Genomic DNA, 19,405 nt, shown 5'->3' on the forward strand with positions numbered 1-19,405 from the left:
AGGAGGCCTGAGGTTATTAGAAATACCCCTTCCCATTCTTAGTGCCCTCCCAAAAAAAGACGATATTACAGTGTATATACCTCGGATTTACTTCTCTGTGATATTGTTGTGTCATTCCCGTTATATATGTAAGCTACTTTAGCACAGCAGAGACTAACTTTTGTACCTGTATCCCCCCCCAAACCTAACGTAGTATCTGGTATACAGTAGGCACTCAATAAACATGTGTTGATGCTTGTTGTTGAGTTTCAGATGCCTGACATTTTCTGGGATTGGATGGAGGGGGAGGTAGGTGTTCCAGTACAATGCCAATTCACATACCAAGTCACAAACACCAAATGCAATCACACAAGATCCAATAAGAGTGTTTTCCATTTCCAATTGCTTTCTTGTCTTTTTTTAAATGAAATTTTATTCCTTTATCTTCAATGCTTTATGAAAAATTATGTTATGCTATACAGGCCTTTCAAAGGAATTTCAAAGTAGCTTTTATATCTTGTTCTTCTTTAACATTCTGCTGCTAACTAATTGGGTGATGGCTTATTATTAAGCTGCTCTGCTCAAGGATTATGACAATACCTCTAAGTGGTTCTAAGCAATGACCTGCAAAGACTCAGGTCAAGTGGAAAGCTGAAATAAACAGTCTGATATAATGTCAAGAAACTAACACTTCTGCAAAAGTTCTCTTTAGTTATGTTGGTACAGACACACTAACGTGATGGAAAGGGTACAGGGGTATACTATATTTTTAATGTGTTATGTCATGATGACTTTACAATGCCAATATATGTATAAAGGGCTAAGAATGATGACCCTTTTAATCATCTATTTACCCTGAGATTTTACTTACCCTTTTGGCATATCATTATATAAAACCAGTATTTCACACAAAATTATTTCACAAAACTTTGGCTTGGAAGAGCAAGGGATAATATTTTTACTAAAATACCACCTAAATTAATCCCCCTTAAAAAATGTTAAGCTTAAGAATAGTCACGGTATCACTAACTGCTGTTTTCTGAAATATTGTTCCATAAGACACTATCCTAATTTAAAAAGCAAACATATTACACATCAAAAGAAAAAGAAAGATCAGAGTGAAAAAAATTAAAGCAAACTAATTACAATGTTGAATGTTAAAAAAACAGCAATCCCAAGCATTCAATTCATTAAAAACTACAGAGTAGTGTATGTATGACAACTTTGCAATAATACCTAGTATTTTACTTTTATTTGCGTTATCACAAAATATAAGGTATGTTTTTGTTCAAGCACTTAACAAAGTAAAAGGTAAAAATGTGGCTCACCAGATTAAATCCCAGCAGATGTCACAGTACAGTTTCCAGCGAGTCCCAAGGGAGCACAGGCATACTAATTTTCTTGGTATTCTCCAGATCCTAAACATGAAATATAAAAATAAACCTTTAATTTAAACCTCCCCCCAAAATTCTAAGTTACAATTTGCAAAGTAATACATAATTTGTAAATGCAAAAGAAAATAACAGGACTATAACAAATCAACAGAGGATACAAATTATAAAGGATTTAGCATTTGAGTCATTCAATTACAATAGTTTTGATTTTGTTGAACTAAAGGAAAACACAAAAAGTTTTAAACTGCTAGTTCTTCTTTTTCCTGCTCTATTATAAAAAATCCTTGTGGATATTCAGAAAGGCTGACTAGTCTAAATAAAAAGATAAGAGTTCAAATTTGGAGATTAAATGCTGGCTCTAACATGCTGATCCTTCTGTGGACTCATACAATTATCTTTTCTGTGTCTCTCCCCCTTACCAGTAAAATGTAGGCAATTATAATCCCCTATAGGAGATTATTGTCACGAGTAAACAATGACTGTCAAGCACTTGGGAAATAAGAAAGTTATAGTTTTTTAAAGCATAAGAGCACTGGCTAAGTTTTCCACCATCTCTATGTATATTACACACGTGTGTGTGAGTGTGTATGTGTGTGTGTAGGAAGGCGTAGATAAATAGATAAGTATCTATCTCCTCCTAGTAGTTTAAGACACATCCCAAACTACGCAAAGTACTTTTCTAACCACAAATGACTTTGTTGTTGTTGTGTTATAAAGCCAACAGTGAAAAGAAAAAAAAAAGTTATATGTTGGGACTTCGAAAAGAAGTGGGGGGGGGGGGGGAGGTGGAGAAGAATGGGGAAAAAGAGGAACCAAGGATGACTCTAAGTTTAGGAGCCAGTGTGGTTGAAAGAATGGTGATACTTTCAATAAAAATAGGAAAGCATGGAGGATGGGTTTATGGGAAAGGTAATAAGTTGTTTGGACATGCCGAGTTTGAGGTGTTTCTGGGGCATTCTGGGGGAAATTTAATTTTAACACAATCATACACACCATCTATTTATTCATCCCTGACTCCAGTCTCCAATATCAAATGGATATACTGTAGACATCTCAAACGCAACAACTCCAAAACAGGAACTCATTATTATAATTAATACACATACCCTCCCTTTTTTCTAACTTTCATATTACAAGAGAGACCACAATCTTCACAGTCACACAGGCTCAGAACATGGTGTCATCCTTGACTCCACGCTTGTACTGTACTTTGCCAAGTCCTACTGATTTTATAAGGGCAGTTAAGGAGCAATCATCCTCATGAGTTCAAATCAGACTTCAGATACTCACTAGCTGGGTAACAGTGGGCAAATCACTTAACCCTGTTTGCCTCAGTTCCTCAATTGTAAAAATTAGTTAGAGAGGGACAGCTAGGTGGCACAGTGGATAGAGCACCAGCCCTGGATTCAGGAGGACCTGAGTTCAAATCCGGCCTTAGACACTTAATACGTACTAGCTGTGTGGCCCTGGGCAAGTCACTTAACCCCAATTGCCTCAAACAAAAACAAAAACAAAAAAATGAGCTAGAGAAAAAAATGGCAAACCACTCCAGTATCTTTGCCAAGAAAACCTCAAATGTCACAAAGAGTCAGACATGACTAAAAATTATTCAATAAAACAAAACAAAACCAAATTTGATTCTATCTTCACGACATTAATCACTTATGTTCCCTTCTCTCTACTCACACTGCCACCACCCTGCACCAGGCCCTCATTGCCTCATACCTGGACTGCTGTAGTCTCCTCCCGATTCATTTCCCTGCCTCAATTCTCTCCTCCACTCAGCTGCCAAAGTGAACTTTAAAGCACAGGTCTGATCATGTCACCCCCTGCTCAGTAAACTCCAAGATTAAATATAAAATCCTCTGTTAGGTTTTTAAACTTTACTCCTTCTTACTTCTCCAGTCTTTTTACACTTGAAACCTTTCCATTTATTCTAGCATCCAGTGATACTGGTCTTGTTCTTCACAGAACACTCCATCTCTCAACTCTGAGCCTTTCCCTATGCCTGGAATGTTCTCTCTCCTTGTCTTTGCCTCCATCAATACACAGCTCAAATCTCCCTTTGTTCAAGCAGCCTTTTCCACTCTCCCCCTTTCCCCTTTCTAGTTCCTTCCCTCTGAGATGACCTCCCAAATAAACTGTACATATCTTCTATTTACATACACACACACATATATATATAACAATGGGAATACAGATCATCTTATTTGTTTCCTGAGGAACTTGGATTGGGCCAAGAAGCAGCAGTTAGAACCAAACATGGAACAACTGACTGGTTTAAGATTTCAAAAGAAGTACTATTGTCACCTTATACATTTCACTTTTATACAGAGTACATCATGTGAAATGCCAAAGCTAGAATTAAGGTTGATGGGAGAAATTATCAACAATCTCAGATATGCAGAGGATACCAGTCTAATGGCAGAAAGTAAAGAGGAATTAAGAAGCCTCTTGATGCAAGTGAAAGAGGAAAGGAAAAGCTGGCTTTAAACTTAACATCAAGGGGCAGCTAGGTGTTGCAGCGGATAAAGCACCGGCCCTGGATTCAGGAGGACCTGAGTTCAAATCTGCCCTCAGACACTTGACACTAGCTCTGTGTGACCCTGGGCAACTTAACCCTCATTGCCCAGCAAAAAGAAAAAAGAAAAAACAACTTAACATCAAAAAAACTAAGAGCTTAGCAACTGATCTCATCACTTCCTGGCAAATAGAGGGAGAATACAAAACAGGGTCAGATTTTAGATTATTAGGTTCAAAGATCACTGCAGATGGCAACTGCAAGCCATGAAATTAAGACACTTGCTCCTTGGAAGGAAAGCTATGGCAAATCAGGACAGCATACTAAAAAGCAGAGATATCATCTTGCTGACAAAGGTCTGTACAGTCAAAGCTGTTTTTTCCAGTAGCAATGTATGGCTATGAGAGTTAATTGTACTATAAGTAAAAGTGAGAGCCTCAGAATCAACACTTTAGAATTGTTGGTGTCGGAGAAGATTTTCAAAGTCCCATGGACAGCGAGGAAATCAAATCAGACAACATTTAAAAGAAAATAATTCAGGCTATTCACTGGAAGGTCAAATACCAAAGCTGAAGCTTAAATATTTGGCCACATAATGAGAAGATGGGACTCAATGGAAAAGACCTTGACACTGGAGAAGATTGAAGACAAAAGGGGAAGGAGATGGCAGAGGATAAGACGGATAGGTAGGTATCGTGGAAACAACAAACATGAGCTTGGACAGAATTAGAGAGATAGTGGAGGATAGAAGGGCCTGGCATGCTATGGTCGATGAAGGCACAAAGTGTTGCATGTGACTAAACAACAATAATAAAAAAAGTACTTCAACAATATAAAAAGAAATATCATTCTATCTAGTTGGGAGAAAAGAAGGGTCCATGAAGGTTTTGTGAAGGGGATAATATTTAAATGGATCCTGAAGGATGAGCTGGGCTTAGGTAAGTGGAGATGGTAGCCAAGAATACTCACGGCAGAGCAAAGCCACAGGGGCAAAACAGGGTAAGGTATGCTTGATGAGTGGCATTTTGTCTGCAGTATGTGCATGGAGTAAAGTCCACTGTACATTCTATTAGCACCCTGGAGGTAGTAGCTACAAGAAAAAAACAGCTTTCTGACTCCATACAGAGCTCAAATCTTGTCTCTGATGTTTACTCTCTATGTAATCTAGGGCAAGCCCCTAGGCCTCAGTTTCCTCCTATGTAAAGTCAAAGTGGTTGCACCAGTTACCCCCCGAATTTCTTTCCAGCTCCTCACTTATGGCCTTTTGATACTATACAATGACTTTGGCACTCTCGCTACTGATCATATAAGATCAGAAAATTGTCTTTGCCTCCTGGCTTCCTTCAACACTCAGCTCAAATCCTCCTTCTTCAAGAGGCTTTTCCAATCCCCTCTCTCCCCTTTCATGACCTCCCAACTAAATGGTACAGCGTATGGAGCCTTTTATGCCAGGCCCTCCATACTCTAGGGCCAACCTACCTCTCCAACCTCATCTCACCCTGTCTCCCCTCTTGTACTTTATGGGTCACCAAGACTTATACTTAGAAGGCTCTCCCTCACCACAATTTTCAATCACTAAAATCTTTTGCATTCTTGAATGCTCAGCTCTTCCCTGTAGTTGCCACTAAGCTAATTCCCTGCCCAACCAGCTGTGAGGTTGGCCTTTTCAGAACCCGAATAACGTTTTGTGCCTCTACTGAAATTCTAATTAGTACTGCAGTTATTTGTGAAAACATTTATCTTCTCTACTAGATTATAATAAGCTCCTTGAGGGCAACAAGAATAAGGTCTTATCCATCTTAATATCCTCCCTATCTAACCTAGTGGCATATAGATAAAAGTTGCACAATAAGAACTGAATGACTTTCTTAATCTGGTTACAAGAAAAATTGGTCTGTATTGAATCACAAATACTCATTAATGGAGAGATCATGAGTCCTTTGACTAGATATAGAAAGATAAATAGATTATACACACACACACACACACACACACACACAAACACACATATATACACATACAAGTATGCCTTGTTTTGGGCAATATTTGGTTGTTTTTATTGCGTTGGGTTTTTTTTAAACAAAACACTGCATTCAAGGAGCTCTTTTTTTTAATTTGGGGGGTCAGGGCAATGAAGGTTAAGTGACTTGCCCAGGGTCACACAGCTAGTAAGTGTCAAGTGTCTGAGGTCGGATTTTAACTCAGATCCTCCTGAATCCAGTGCCAGTGTTTTATCCACTGAGCCACCTAGCTGCCCCAGGAGCTCTATCTTTTGAAAGTTCTCAGTTTTTTCTTCTAGGTATTGAAGTGGACAGAATACTAGCCGTAAGTCAGGAAAACCTAAATTCAAATCTTCCCTCAGATACTTATCTGCTATGGTGGTAAATCACTAAACCCCCTGTCTGCCTCAGTTTCTCCATCTGTAAAATGAGGATAATAATGGCACCTAGTTCACAAGGTTGTTGTGAGGATCAAATGAGATAATATTTGTAAAGCATTTTGCAAACCTTAAAACACTATGTAATTGCTAGCTATTATTAGCATTCTATATGGGGTTTTACCTACATAAAATCTAAGGTTCCTTCTAGCTCTAAAACAAATGGCCTATTATTCAAAAACCTTTTATAAAGTGAATAAACATTCTGAAATGGTCAAATGAAAAAGCATTTGCTAAGAATTGCTATATTCCAGGAACTATGCTAAGTACCTGAGATCAAATACAAAGAGCAAAATCTATTCCCTGCCCTCAAAAAATTTACATTCCTAGTAGAGGAAGACAATGTGTAAGAGCACCTTGGTATAATAAACCACTAATGACTTTTTTTCTAGTATTTAAATTTAAGTAACAATCATAAAATTGAATGACTGCTTGTTGAACTAAGATTTCCAAATATAAGGTCATCTTATCATTGGGCGCAACTGAGTTATTTACATCATGGCATTATATCAACTGATAACAAACAAGTAGTTATTAATGGCTCTCATGCTACCTTAGTATACACCTTGCAGATTTCTGTTGATTACAAATTCCTGGAAGGAAGGGAGTTTGTCATAAGCATGTTTTTATATAGCCTAATACATTGCCCCAAATTATAATACAAATCAAAGACAAAACTAGAAAAATGAACAAACAAAAGACCCTAACCACTACTGCTCTAGAAGTTCCATGTCATCCTTAGCCTAATTCCCTGGTTTCAGCCTTATAAGTATGATCTCTTGAGTGCATCCAGGATTAGAATTTTAAATAGTGATTCCAAAATATATTACAAAGTTGTATCTTTTACTACCAAACTTATTCATTTTGAATTCTCATTCAGAGACTTATTTTATCAGACTTATCAAGAACAGTATTTAAAATGCTTATGAAGAATATTATAAAAGTGTTTAAACTTCAAATCATTTCTTGACCTTTTATTAGAATTTGAGGAAGGAAAGAAGACGAATCAGAGAGGACCCTATTAACTAAGGACAGATGGCAACAGAGGGAATGGTCAGTAATTTCATGGTAAATAAACCATAGTAACTATGATTATACCTATCACTCACTCACCCAGCTAAAAATAGAATGCAGCATCAACGAGAACACAACAAGGTGAAACCAAGAGAGCACTGTATACTTTGTCACCATTTTATTCGTTTATGACATGACTCATTATTTTTGTGTAACTGAATGCTGAGCAATATGTCATTACACAAGCTATTTTAAAAAGATCACATTTCACATTACTGAAAATACCACAGGAGAGTACAAGAATGAACATTCTCCAAGAGTGACTTTCTAAAAGTAGGTAAAGGTAAGTAGGTAAAGGTACACCATAAAGTCACAGGAATTCTTAATCTCTGATCAGAGGTGGTACAGTGGATAGATGAGTTAGGAAAACCCAAGTTCAAATCCAGGCTTAGACACTAACTAGTTGTGTGACCCTGGGCAAGTCACTTAACCCATGTCAGCCTCACAATCTAAACTATAAAATGGTGATGATAATAATAGCACCTGCCTCCCAAGGTTGTTGTGTGGATCAAATAAGGAAATATTTCTAAAGCATCTGGCACAGAATAAGCACTTTATAAATACTGGTTTACTCCCTTCCCTTTATTAACTACTGAAAAGTAAACTTGTGTTATAAAAGCCCCATTGACAAGTAAGGAACATCTGACAGTATCAGAAAGGAGAGAAAATTTCATGATCATAAGATAACATACAGAACTGGAAGGGAACTCAGAGGTCACCTAGTTCAGGGCTTCTTAAACTTTTTCCACTCATGACCCTTTTCCCCAGAGAAATTTTTACACGACCCCTGGGATAGAGGTATATAAAATAGATATACATAACCTTTTACTGTTGCCAAATTTTTTGTGACCTTCCACATTCCGTTACATGACCCCATATGGGGTCATGACCCACAGTTTAAGAAGCTTTGATCTCCTTCAATCTTGTTTTATAGATGAAGAAACTGAGGCCCAATAAAGCTATTGTGACTTGACCAAGAGAACAGAGGCAGTCAAGATTTGAACCTAGGCACTCTGACCCTAAATCCAACACCCTTTCTTTCCACTAATTCACATTTCAAAGGCTATTAAAAAATAAAGCTTTTTTACTAACTACTTTGAACTTTAGAAATTAACATCTATGACCCCATCATAGATACAAAGACAACATTGGGGGAGAAAACAGAGCACCTTTAAGCAATAGGCAAAATACTGAACAGAAGAAGAAAAAAAAGCAAAGCTAGAAAGACAGATAAGATTTAATGCCCAGAACTACAAGAAATCATGCATAAACCATGTGGAAGCAGGCATAAAACACTGTGACATTATCCTGGAAACTGCTAAGAATGGAAAAGTCTAAAGATGGTAAAAAGCAACCAGACTCCTGAAAAAGGAATTCATCAACAACAGCACAGAAGGCAAAGGGGGTGGAACTGAAAAGGCAAACAAAGCCCATTAGGAAACTGGGGGGAAATCTGCTAAGATATAGACCTGGAACTAGCCAAGGTATAAACTCCCTAAGAAGAAGATGCTATAGATGCTACACTCAAGACAGGCTGCATAAATGCAGGTGAAGAAGTAAAAGATGACAAAGGAATGACATCCATCCCTCCAAGATCAATGGGTGAAAAAAATAACCTACTTGCCAAGGGCTTCCTAAGACCCAGGAAGCTCTTACCCAGGGCGCTAAATTATATTTTAAGACAGAGAAGTTTAGAACCTCCTCCTTGTACCCCCCCAAAAAGAGTTAAGTATGTATCTGCTTAAAAATACAAACAGGAGAAAAAAGTAAAAAGCATTCACTAAGAAATCAATAGGGATACATTAACAGAAAAGAGTACTCAAAATAGGCAAGTACCTAACACACCACACATACCCTCAAAAGGATAAGCTAATGAATTCTGTTACTATTTAAAGATTTATAAAAAGACAGAGTTTTTAAGTACAGAAGCTGTGAGGCTAAGCCATAAATTATAATTTAAGATGCAAAAACAACTTTTATTTCTTTTCATGAAAATTGATATTAGTATTTGTGAAGACTCAAAAGGGCTGTGAAGATTAGTCATTAAAAATCTTTAAAGGTGAATTCTAAAATAAATTCTAACGTTCTCAGTATGTTCTAAGTTCTAAAAGAGTTCTAAGATTAGTTCAGACTAATGAGAAATTTTGTTAACTTGGAAGCAAGTGAAAAGGAGATCAAAACATCAACTGAGGTAATAATGCTGACATTTGATTTAAAAAAAAATGTCTTCATATATACATGGTTGTTATTTTCAAACCACTCTGCTCTATCAAATATAGCATTTTTCTAAGCCCTAAGTATGTTAGACTTTAAAAGTAAGTTTCTAGCTTAATTAGGATAAAATTTTTCTGCAAATAATTTTGCCCTTCTAAAAAGTTAACTTCAAAACTACCACTGGAAAATCTATATCTGAAGAGGCAATGCACAATTTATTATACTAATACTAGTTATTTGAATATCTATTAGAAAAAAAGCACTTTCAATAATCTTCAGGAGTCTTGCGTTCAATCATTTTGATATTTTGAACAAATACTTCTATATCAAACTAAGTAACTATTTTGAAATATCAAGCTCCTTAAAATTATTTAAAGTGCAGCACTGTTTCATTCACTATCTGCTAAAAATGCTGTTAAAAACTACAAACTAGGTTTCCAATGTTGCCTTTAGTATTGATGAAATCATCCTTGTTTTAGAACAAGAAACTTGCAAACATGACTGACAATAACTGGAAATACAGGTCTGTCTGAAGTCTTTTTGGTTAACAAATAAATCTCTTCTGAAGTACAACCAAAACGTTATATTGATTATCAAACAAAAAGAGCAGAAAGTGCTACACTTTAAAAAGATCTGTTCAAGATTTTCCTCACTGCTGTTTTGTTGTTTTATAAAATATATTTATATAAATCAGAATATATATAAATCAGAAAGGAAAAAAAATAACTTCAAATTGTGTATCTAAAAGAGCTCACTTGTGTAGCCACACGAAAAATAAGTCCCAAACTAGCATGCCTAAAAATACTAAATAAAAAACACTGATTTTCATTTAAGACAACAAATAACCTACATATTTTTACTCTTGGGTTTTTATCCCTGAACAATATTTTGCCCACCTAACCTTAAGAAATTACAACTACCTCGGCTCACATTTAATTTTGTTCTTCTTTCAAATAATATATTTATTAATATAGTTTCATAAAATACTGTGAACCCTGATATATGCTACAATTCAGTCTAGTTTAAGAACTACAATCCCAAAATTAATCCAGAGTCATAAGGTTTTGGGGTTTTTTGCTAACGATACTTAAATTTGTAAACAAACAAAACAATGGTAATAAACTTCTGGAAGAGAAGCGTCCTCTTTACTTTCTGTCTCTGAGCTCTATGGGCAAAAAATTAAAAAACAACAACACACCAGCAACAAACCCCACAGCATGTTGGGGGGGGGGGGGGACTTAGGCTTGTTGAAGTGCCACGAATGCTTTGCACGAAAGCTGTCTTTTCAGCTCAGGTAAAACAGCTTCATTGGATGCTGCTATAAATGCCACCTCAAGGATTCTTCCTTCTCCCTCTCAAATGACTGAAAAGTTACCAGCCCTTGTCCTTCTTTACTTAACCACCCCTCACATGGCACATTAAAAAGAAGGGTGAGAAAAAAAAGCATTGAATCACTGAGGCTGAAAGAGATCAACTGGGGCCGCGAGCAAGCTGGGGTGGGAAAGGAAGAGAGAGGTCCTTGAGAATGCTGGGCTGAGGAGAGGACAGGGAGAGCATCAGAAGGGGGATTCCCTGACCAACCTGCTACTCTCAGTCTCTTTCTCCATCCTGGCGGTGATATTTAGGCTCTACCACTACAGAGAGTTTGGCAGTCTTGACAATGGGGACGGCAGCACAAGGCGGTCTGTGTCCCCTTAGCCTCCCACTGCTTCTTCCTCCCAAGCCCTTTCTCACCTTCCGAGGTAACCCGAAGTCCAGAAGGGGCAGGAAGACCTGCGAGCCCCACCAGCCACTCTCCCGCACTTTCGCTTCTGGCCCGCGCGCGCTCCCACCCACAATCACCCTCCAAGGCAGGCAGAGCCTAAGGAAGCAGGTCTCGGCCCATTCCGCCCTCCTCCCCGTGCCCAGGCAGGGCAAAGGGCAGGGCAATGGAAACTCCTTCCCAATTACACCCAGATTTGCCGTGGGAGGACGACGGCGAGGAGAGAAGAGCAGGAGAGGGGAGGGGCAGGGCAAGATAAGGACAGGGAGACACCCACGCACAAGTCACAGTCACCCTCCCCCTCCCCCTGACTCTCCGGGGCTGGGACCAAGTGCAACCCGGGTGTAGCTGGGAAACGAAGCAGGCGGCAGAGCGGTCCCCCGGAAATACACCCTGCACACCCGGACACACCGGCGTGTATGCGTGACCGTAAAAAGTGTGGATGCATGCATTTGCACGGCCCAAAGGCGTAGACAAACGCAAACACATAGATCTCAAACGAGGGAAAGCCCAGGGCTGGTAAGATTCAAAAAGCACCATTCCACACTCCCAGGGTACACACCCGGTAGTGTGTGTACATATACACACACACACACACACACACACACACACACACACGTGCGCGCGCGCGCGCACACACATACACATCTCCAGCCCCACCCCAGGGCCACTGACACAGTAATCTCCCTCTTACTAAGTACCCCCTAACCCCATCCCCGCAGGACCAGGTCCCTATCCCCCGCGCGCCCTCCCTGGGGCTGGAACAGGCCCCTTGGCCCCACCCCCAAGACACTCACGCGCGCCGGAGCCGGAGCCGGTTCGAAGCCTCCCCGCGGGAGCGGGGCCGGCAGCGGCCCGGGATCCCTCCAAGCAGCAGCGAACAGTCCCCGGGAGGCCGGGGCCGAGCCAGCCGCCGCCCAGGAGCTGGGGTCTACGCTTGCGGGAGGGGACGCGTTGGAGTCGCGGGGGCGCGTAGGGCACCCGCACCTAAGCGTACCGCCTTCTCTGCAGTACAAAAGGCAGCTCCAAGCGCCACGGTCCCCGTGCCACCTACCTGGGTCCTGGAGCCCCAGCGCCAGCGGCACCCTCCTGGCAGGGCAGGGCAGGGTCTGGCCGGGGAAACGGGAAGACGGGAGCTCCGAGATCCAAGCAGCGTGGCGGAGAACAGCCACCCCCCGCCCCCAAGAGGAGCTGAGCCAAGCGGCAGCAGCAGCCGCGGCAGCGGCAGCAGTCCTGGGCTTGTCTCCGCCTCCTCCTCTGGCTGCGGAGGCGCTGCCCGTCAGCGCCCCGAGCTCCGCCTCCTCGTGCCCAAAACAGAAGCGGGGTGGGGCCACCTAGGAGGGAAAGAGCGGGAGCCCGGGGAAGGGAGGAGTGCGGAGGAAGGGTGGCAACCCTTGCCTAGTTCCAAACTGCAACTCTCCCCCTAGCTGCCCCAAAGATAAACACGTTCAGTGCTCATATCTCACCTTCCAGTGTTGCTCATTGTCAAGAATTTAAAGTTGGAAGGGATCTTGGTGGGTCATTTAATCCCAAACCCTCCTTCTACAGGCAACATGAGGAAACTGAGCTCAGAATGAAGTGATTTACCCAAGGTCACGTCGTCAAGCACTTATTAAACGCCTACTATGTGCCAGGCTTCGTGCTAAACGCTGGAAATGGGGGAGGGGGAAGGGGAGGACAGGCAAAAGATAGTGAGCTCCTAGAGAGCAGGGTTTATCTTTTGCCTGCAAAAAGCTATGTCCAAACAAGATATAGACGGGATTAACCAAGAGATAAGCAACAAAAGGAAAAATAGCATTAAGGGAGATAAAGATTTCTTGTAGAAGGTAGGATTTTAGCTGATACTTGAAGGAACCTAGGAAAGCCAGGAGGCAGAGATGAGGAGGGAGAGAATTCCAGAAATGGGAGGCTGGTCAGTAACTGACACATTGGAATGTGAGCTCCTTGAGGACAGGGACCAAGAAACCCATGGAGGAAGAAAAAAATAATAATGTCCCTTTTCATTGACAATGGTGAAATGACAGGATGGCCAAAAAGTGCTAAGAAGCAGAGTTTTTGTTATCAAGAAACATTAACCACTATGTAAACTTTTTCCATTGAACAATTTGTGGAAAAATATGCTCCTTCACAAGAAATCACTATTTGACAAAAATTGCCTGGAAAACTGGAAAGCAGTTTGGAAGAAATTAGGTAAAGTCCAACATCCCACACCATATACTGAGGTAAGGTCAAAATAGGTACATGATTTGTACATAAAGGGTATTATCATAAGCATGGAGTATTTTACCTGTCATATCTATGGATAAGAGAAGAATTTATGAACAAGCAAAAGAGATAGAGAGCATTGTTGTTGTTCAGTTGTGTAAAATTCTTTATGACCACCATTTGGGGTTTTCTTGGCAAAGATACTGGAGTAGTTTGCTATTTGCTTCTCCATATCTCTTTACAGATGAGGAAACTGATACAAAAAGGGATAAGTGACTTAGACACTTGCTAGCTGTGTGATCCGAGGCCAGATTTGAACTTAGGAAGATGAGTCTTCCTGACTCCAGGCCTGGCATTCTATCTCCCTACCCTGAAAGCATTTGCAGGATGTAAAATGGATTACATGAAATTTAAAAGGTTTTGCACAAAACAAAGCCAGTACAGCCAAGTTAGAAGGAAAACAAGAAGCTAAGGGAAAAGCCTCATTTCTCAAATATATAGAGAGATGAGTCAAATTTATAAGAATAGAAGTCATTCCAATTGATAAATGATCAAAGGATATAAACAGTTTTCAAAAGAAGAAATCAAAGCTGTCTATGATCATTTAAAAATGCTCTAAATCACTATTGATTATAGAAATGTAAACTAAAACAACTCTAAGGCATCAGTTTAGCTAATGTTATAGAATAATAATATGATAGAAAAGGAAAACGACAAGTGTTGGAGGGCATGTGGAAAAATTGGGACACTAAGGCACTGGTGGTAGAGTTACAGAACTCAGGTCCTCCTGAATCCAGGGCCAGTGCTTTATCCACTGCGCCATCTAGCTGCCCCTGAAGCAAACTTTTTAAACTTACTTTACTATTCTTGGTTTTTTGTTTTGATCTATCTTTGCAACATGGCTAATATTGAAATGTTTTGCATAACTGTACAGGTTAATCTATATCAAATTTCTTGCTTTCTCAAGGGGGAGGGAAGTTTGAGAGGGAGGGAAAGAATTTGGAACTCAAAATTTAAAAAAAAAGAATGTTGGAATACATGCAAATGAGAACAAATAAGATAAAAATAAATTTTAAAAAAGAATATGCCTTTAAAAATATGAAAAGTTGAATGTCATGGGGCAAAGACAGAGATAATGAAATCTAAATTGATCTTGCCCAAGGCACAGTGTCTTGATACTTTTGTCCCTAGATATTTATCTCAATGAGACCCAACAGAAATCTGAAAAATGTAACTTGATTGTTACCATTGATTAGGACCAGGTCTCTCCCTGAGATAACCCAGCTCTGAACCAGAAAAAATTGATACACAGAAGAGGGAGGCCTCCTACCTAGGAGATGACCAACCTCAGAACAGAGGTACCAAGAAAGCAAGATTGGAGAGACTTAGGCCAATCTTAGGCTAAAGGCTTCTGCCCTTTCTAAAAAAAGACACAGAAGCAGTCCAACTGTAATACCCAGTTAAAGAGCTCTAGAACACCCATCCCAGCCTACAGTTAGAAGTGATAGAGATTGGAGACTGCACTGACTCATCAATGAACAAGACAAGAAAGTCCAACAGATTAACCTGTCCAGCTGTGAGGACCAAAATTTTATATACGGAGCGTTATTAGGGTGACTCACCTTAATATTGGGGTCCCAGAAATATGAGGGACTCTTTTAGGTTTAATCTCCCCTTTGAACTTTCCTTTTTATATATTCCTCCCAGGCCAATAAGAAAAGGAGCCTCTGAGCTTTAGTTCATAAAGGATCAGGTTTTGTTACTTGGGAATTAATTAAACCACAAAGGTGAAACCAATTAAGGAAATAAGGAAGTAGAAATACAGATAGATAGTCTTAACTCTAAACTTAGCCTATGCAATCCCAGAGCATTCCCAATTAAGCTAGTTCAAAGGAATTTAGGATTTTCCTTCATAAAACTCACCAAACCCTGGTCAGTCTACAGTTACTCAGCAGTCGCCCAAAACAGAGTAAAACATGTGCCTCTGCCAGATCCCCAAACACCACCAGACTGAGGACCAGGCTAAAAAAGTGCGAACTTTTGAACACACCCTTCCTACCAGAAGTTCCATCCCTTCCAGTTGCATCCAGTTTCCACCCCCCAAAAGGGGAGGTCCTTCAAAAGCTGCTCAGTAGCATGCTCAATCTCAGGGTGGGCCAGGTGTGGCCCCTCCCAAATGATTCAGCTAAAACTTTCTATATTAATCTTTACCACAAATAATTTTTACCACACAGCAGACCTGCAGTACTCTGAATAGCCAGCCCAGCCCAACTGCTGAGCTACCTGCCATACTATCGCCCAATAGCAGATCAACTCATCCAGCTGAGATACCCTACTCTGTGGAAAGATGGCTGTCTTTTCTACTTAGAGTAGTTGGTACATCACCAGCACCAATACCTCACACCATAGTGATCCTGGGAATTCTCTAGAGAAAGGACATTTGAGGCCCTCTTTCCGAGTTCAGAGGTTGTATACCTTGCCCATGTCTACTATTATACTTTTCATCTTTGCCCATTTGCTTCTCCCTCCTCCCACCCTCGACCTTTATGAGAAAGTGTGCCCCAGGTTTGAAGGAGAAATGCTTTGTAATCTCTGTTCTTACTCTACCATTTGAGTAAATGTCTTTTCTAAGAGTTAATCAAGTCTATTCATTGATGATTAATGGAAATTGAACTAGTGGCAGAAGGGGTAATTGAGCTAAAATATTAGGAGGAGTCACCCACATAGTTACCCCCAGTACTTCCAAGGTAGCTGTCATCTCTCTGGGGATCCAACCTGCCAGGGAAGTGGGAGTTGGGGAAGTGAGACCAAAGAGGGCAGTAACCTTAACACACCTGGAAAAACTGGACCACATCAATATTGATATTCTCACAATGAAGTAATCAGATGATAAGGTATCCTACTATCTCCTCAATCTTTCCATCCTGTTCTTTCCTCCCTTTCACAACCAAACTCTTATCAACCAAGTCAATAAGCATTTACTATGTGCCAGTAACTGTTAAGTGCTGAGGAAACAAAAGCAAAAGTAGTCAGTTTTCTCAAGAAGTTCATATTCCAGTAGGGAAGAAAATAAACAAACAACTATGCATATACAAGATAAATCACAGGGTGATCTCAGAGCAAAGGCACCAGAACTGAAGGAGATGGAGAAAATCTTTTCCAGAAGATTGGATTTGAGTTGACCCTTGAAGCTGGGGAGGCCAGGAGGCAAAAAGACAAGGAAGGAGCACATAGGAGATAGCTAATGAAAAGGTACAGTCAGAATGTGGAGTGATGAGTTCAAGGTACAGTAAGGAAGCCAGTATTGCTGGGTAATAAAAACCAGAGAGAAATAAAATATAAGACTAGAAGGGTAGGAAGGAGTCAGATTGTGAAGGGATTTAAAAGCTAAACTGTGATAATTAAAAAGGTTTGAGAGAGATAGTTTCTGGGTAATTTAATAATTTTATTAATAAGGCCAGCAGATTATTAATAAAAGGATAGTCATTTGGCTGTCTCTGTTAGACCAAAGACAATCATGGTGATGGGCTCACAGTTTGCATACCCTTTAAAGAGTAGGTGTTCAATGAAGGACTGCAATCAATCTTTTTTTTTTTTTTTTGAAGTGAGGCAATTGGGGTTAAGTGACTTGCCCAGGGTCACACAGCTAGTAAGTGTTAAGTGTCTGAGGCCGGATTTGAACTCAGGTACTCCTGACTCCAGGGCCGTTGCTCTATCCACTGTGCCACCTAGCTGCCCCAATAAAGAAGCCTTTGGTTTTTTTTTCTTTTTTTTTCTTTTTAGTGAGGCAATTGGGGTTAAGTGACTTACCCAAGGTCACACAGCTAGTAAGTGTTAAGTGTCTGAGGCCAGATTTGAACTCAGGTACTCCTGACTTCAGGGCCGGTGCTTTATCCATTGCGCCACCTAGCCACCCTGCAATCAATCTTATTGGACAACACAATGGAGGTGAGCTATATTAAAAATGAAGAGCTGAGAGTGACATATCACCCTTGGACAGAGAAACTATCTCTATACCAAACCCACCCAATCTTACAAGGAATTTAATCTAAGGTGGGGAAGCCCATTAAGTTGAGTATAACAATCTTAGCATTGTTTGCCATCCTGTAATTTCACCATTGCTAATGGAAAGGGACATTATCAGTAATGTCCTTCAAGAGACTGAACTTTTTAATACCAGGAATTTGGACAAAGAACAGGAGAGTTCTAATTTTCCCCAAGATATTGGCTATAATAATCATTTCTCATAAAACAGAGGACTTTATATTTTATCTTGGAGATAATAGGAAGTCACTGGAATCTATTAAGGGCAGGGGAGAAATGACATGATTAAACGTAAACTTTATAGAATTCGATTTTGGCTACTGAGAAGAGGATTGCCTGGAGTAGGAAGAAACTAGTGATAGGGAGGCCAATCAACAAAATATTGCAATAATCCTAGTGTAAGGTTATGAAAGCCTGGATTAATGTGATGACTATGTTAGAGGATAGAAAGGGAAATATATGAGAGATGTTTTTAAGGTAGAATCAATAGAACTTGGCAACAGATTGGATATGGGGAGTTAGTGTAAATGAAGAGTAAAGGTTAGGTTTTGAGATTTGACTGGGAAGATGATGGACTTTCAATAGGAATAGTCAGATTTGAAAGAGGAGAGCATTTGGGGGAAAGATAATAAGTTCAGTTTTTGACTTGTTAATTTTCAGATGTACACAGGACATCTAGTTCAAGATATAAAATAAGCAATTGGAACTGCAAGACTAAAGATCAAAAGAGAAGTTTACTCTCTTGTCTACTATCCTTACTCTTTACTCACTTCTCATTCCTTTGCAATTTGACTTCAGACCTCACCACTCAAAATGAAACTGCCTTCTGCAAAGTTACCAATAATATTTAAATTGCCAGATCTGATAGCTTTTCCCAGTTTTCACCCTCTGCAGCATTTGACATTGTTGACTAACCTCTCTGTATGTTTTTTTCTCTAGATTTTCATGACACTGATGTTTTGATTCTGTTCCTGTCTCCCTGTTCATTCTTGGTCTTCCTTACTATCATTCAGTCAACTAGCATTTATTAAGCGCCTACTATATGCCAGGTACTCTGCTGAACTTGGAGGGTACAAAGAAAGACAAAAAATTGGATCATCAATTAATGGACCATCATTAATCATTCAATAAACATTTATTAAGGACTCACTCTGTGCCAGGAACTGTACAGAAATACAGAATCCCATGACTATAGACATACTCCAAGACTCTGATAGGCTCTATTGTATTCTCTTTCTACACTCCTTTACTTGGTGACCTTCTCAACTCCCAAAGATTTAATTATTCACTGAGGTTCACCCTAGAGTGCTTACTCTCCTTCAACCCACATATCCAATCATTTTCCAAGTCTTACTCATTCTACCTTAACAACATCCTCACATCTGTCTTCTTTTCCAACAGGCCCTCATCATCTCTTGCATGAACTTTTTCAAAAGCCTTGTAATTGGTCTTGTACCCTTGTCTCTCTACTCTCCTTCATCCCTCATATTGCTGACAAAGTGCCCATCACTCTCCTATTCAACTTTAATATTTATTTAACTCCCTATTACCTCAAGGATCAAACTCCTCTGTTTGACATTTAAAGTTCGTTATAACCTAATCCCAATCTATCTAAACTCATCATACATTGCTCCTACTCCTAAACTCTATAGTCTATGCAAATTGGTCTTCTATTCTCCGTACACAATGCTCCATCTCCTCTCTCCATGTGTCTACACTGGCTGTCCTCCATGCCTGGAATCTCCCTTTGGCTGTTTTAGAACTCAGCTCAAGGA

At 40.0% G+C, this 19,405-nt stretch overlaps 1 protein-coding gene across 4 annotated transcripts in view; it reads right to left on the minus strand.

Moving 5' to 3' along the window:
• The window catches only part of MACIR (macrophage immunometabolism regulator), a 36,080-nt gene extending 23,427 nt beyond the window's left edge, over positions 1-12,653 (minus strand). For 2 of the 4 annotated variants that reach the window (XM_043978743.1, XM_043978744.1), the window contains exons 1-2: positions 12,436-12,653; positions 1,308-1,397 (exon numbers count right to left, since the gene is read on the minus strand). The gene's annotated coding sequence lies outside the window, so the exon portion shown is untranslated. Of the gene's footprint in view, positions 1-1,307; positions 1,398-11,353; positions 11,716-12,435 lie in introns of those variants that run through there. The other 2 variants (XM_043978746.1, XM_043978745.1) reach the window with 2 other exon arrangements.
• Between the last annotated feature and the right edge of the window lie 6,752 nt (positions 12,654-19,405).

Source organism: Dromiciops gliroides, chromosome 1, assembly GCF_019393635.1.
Source record: "Dromiciops gliroides isolate mDroGli1 chromosome 1, mDroGli1.pri, whole genome shotgun sequence".
Taxonomy (NCBI): domain Eukaryota; kingdom Metazoa; phylum Chordata; class Mammalia; order Microbiotheria; family Microbiotheriidae; genus Dromiciops; species Dromiciops gliroides.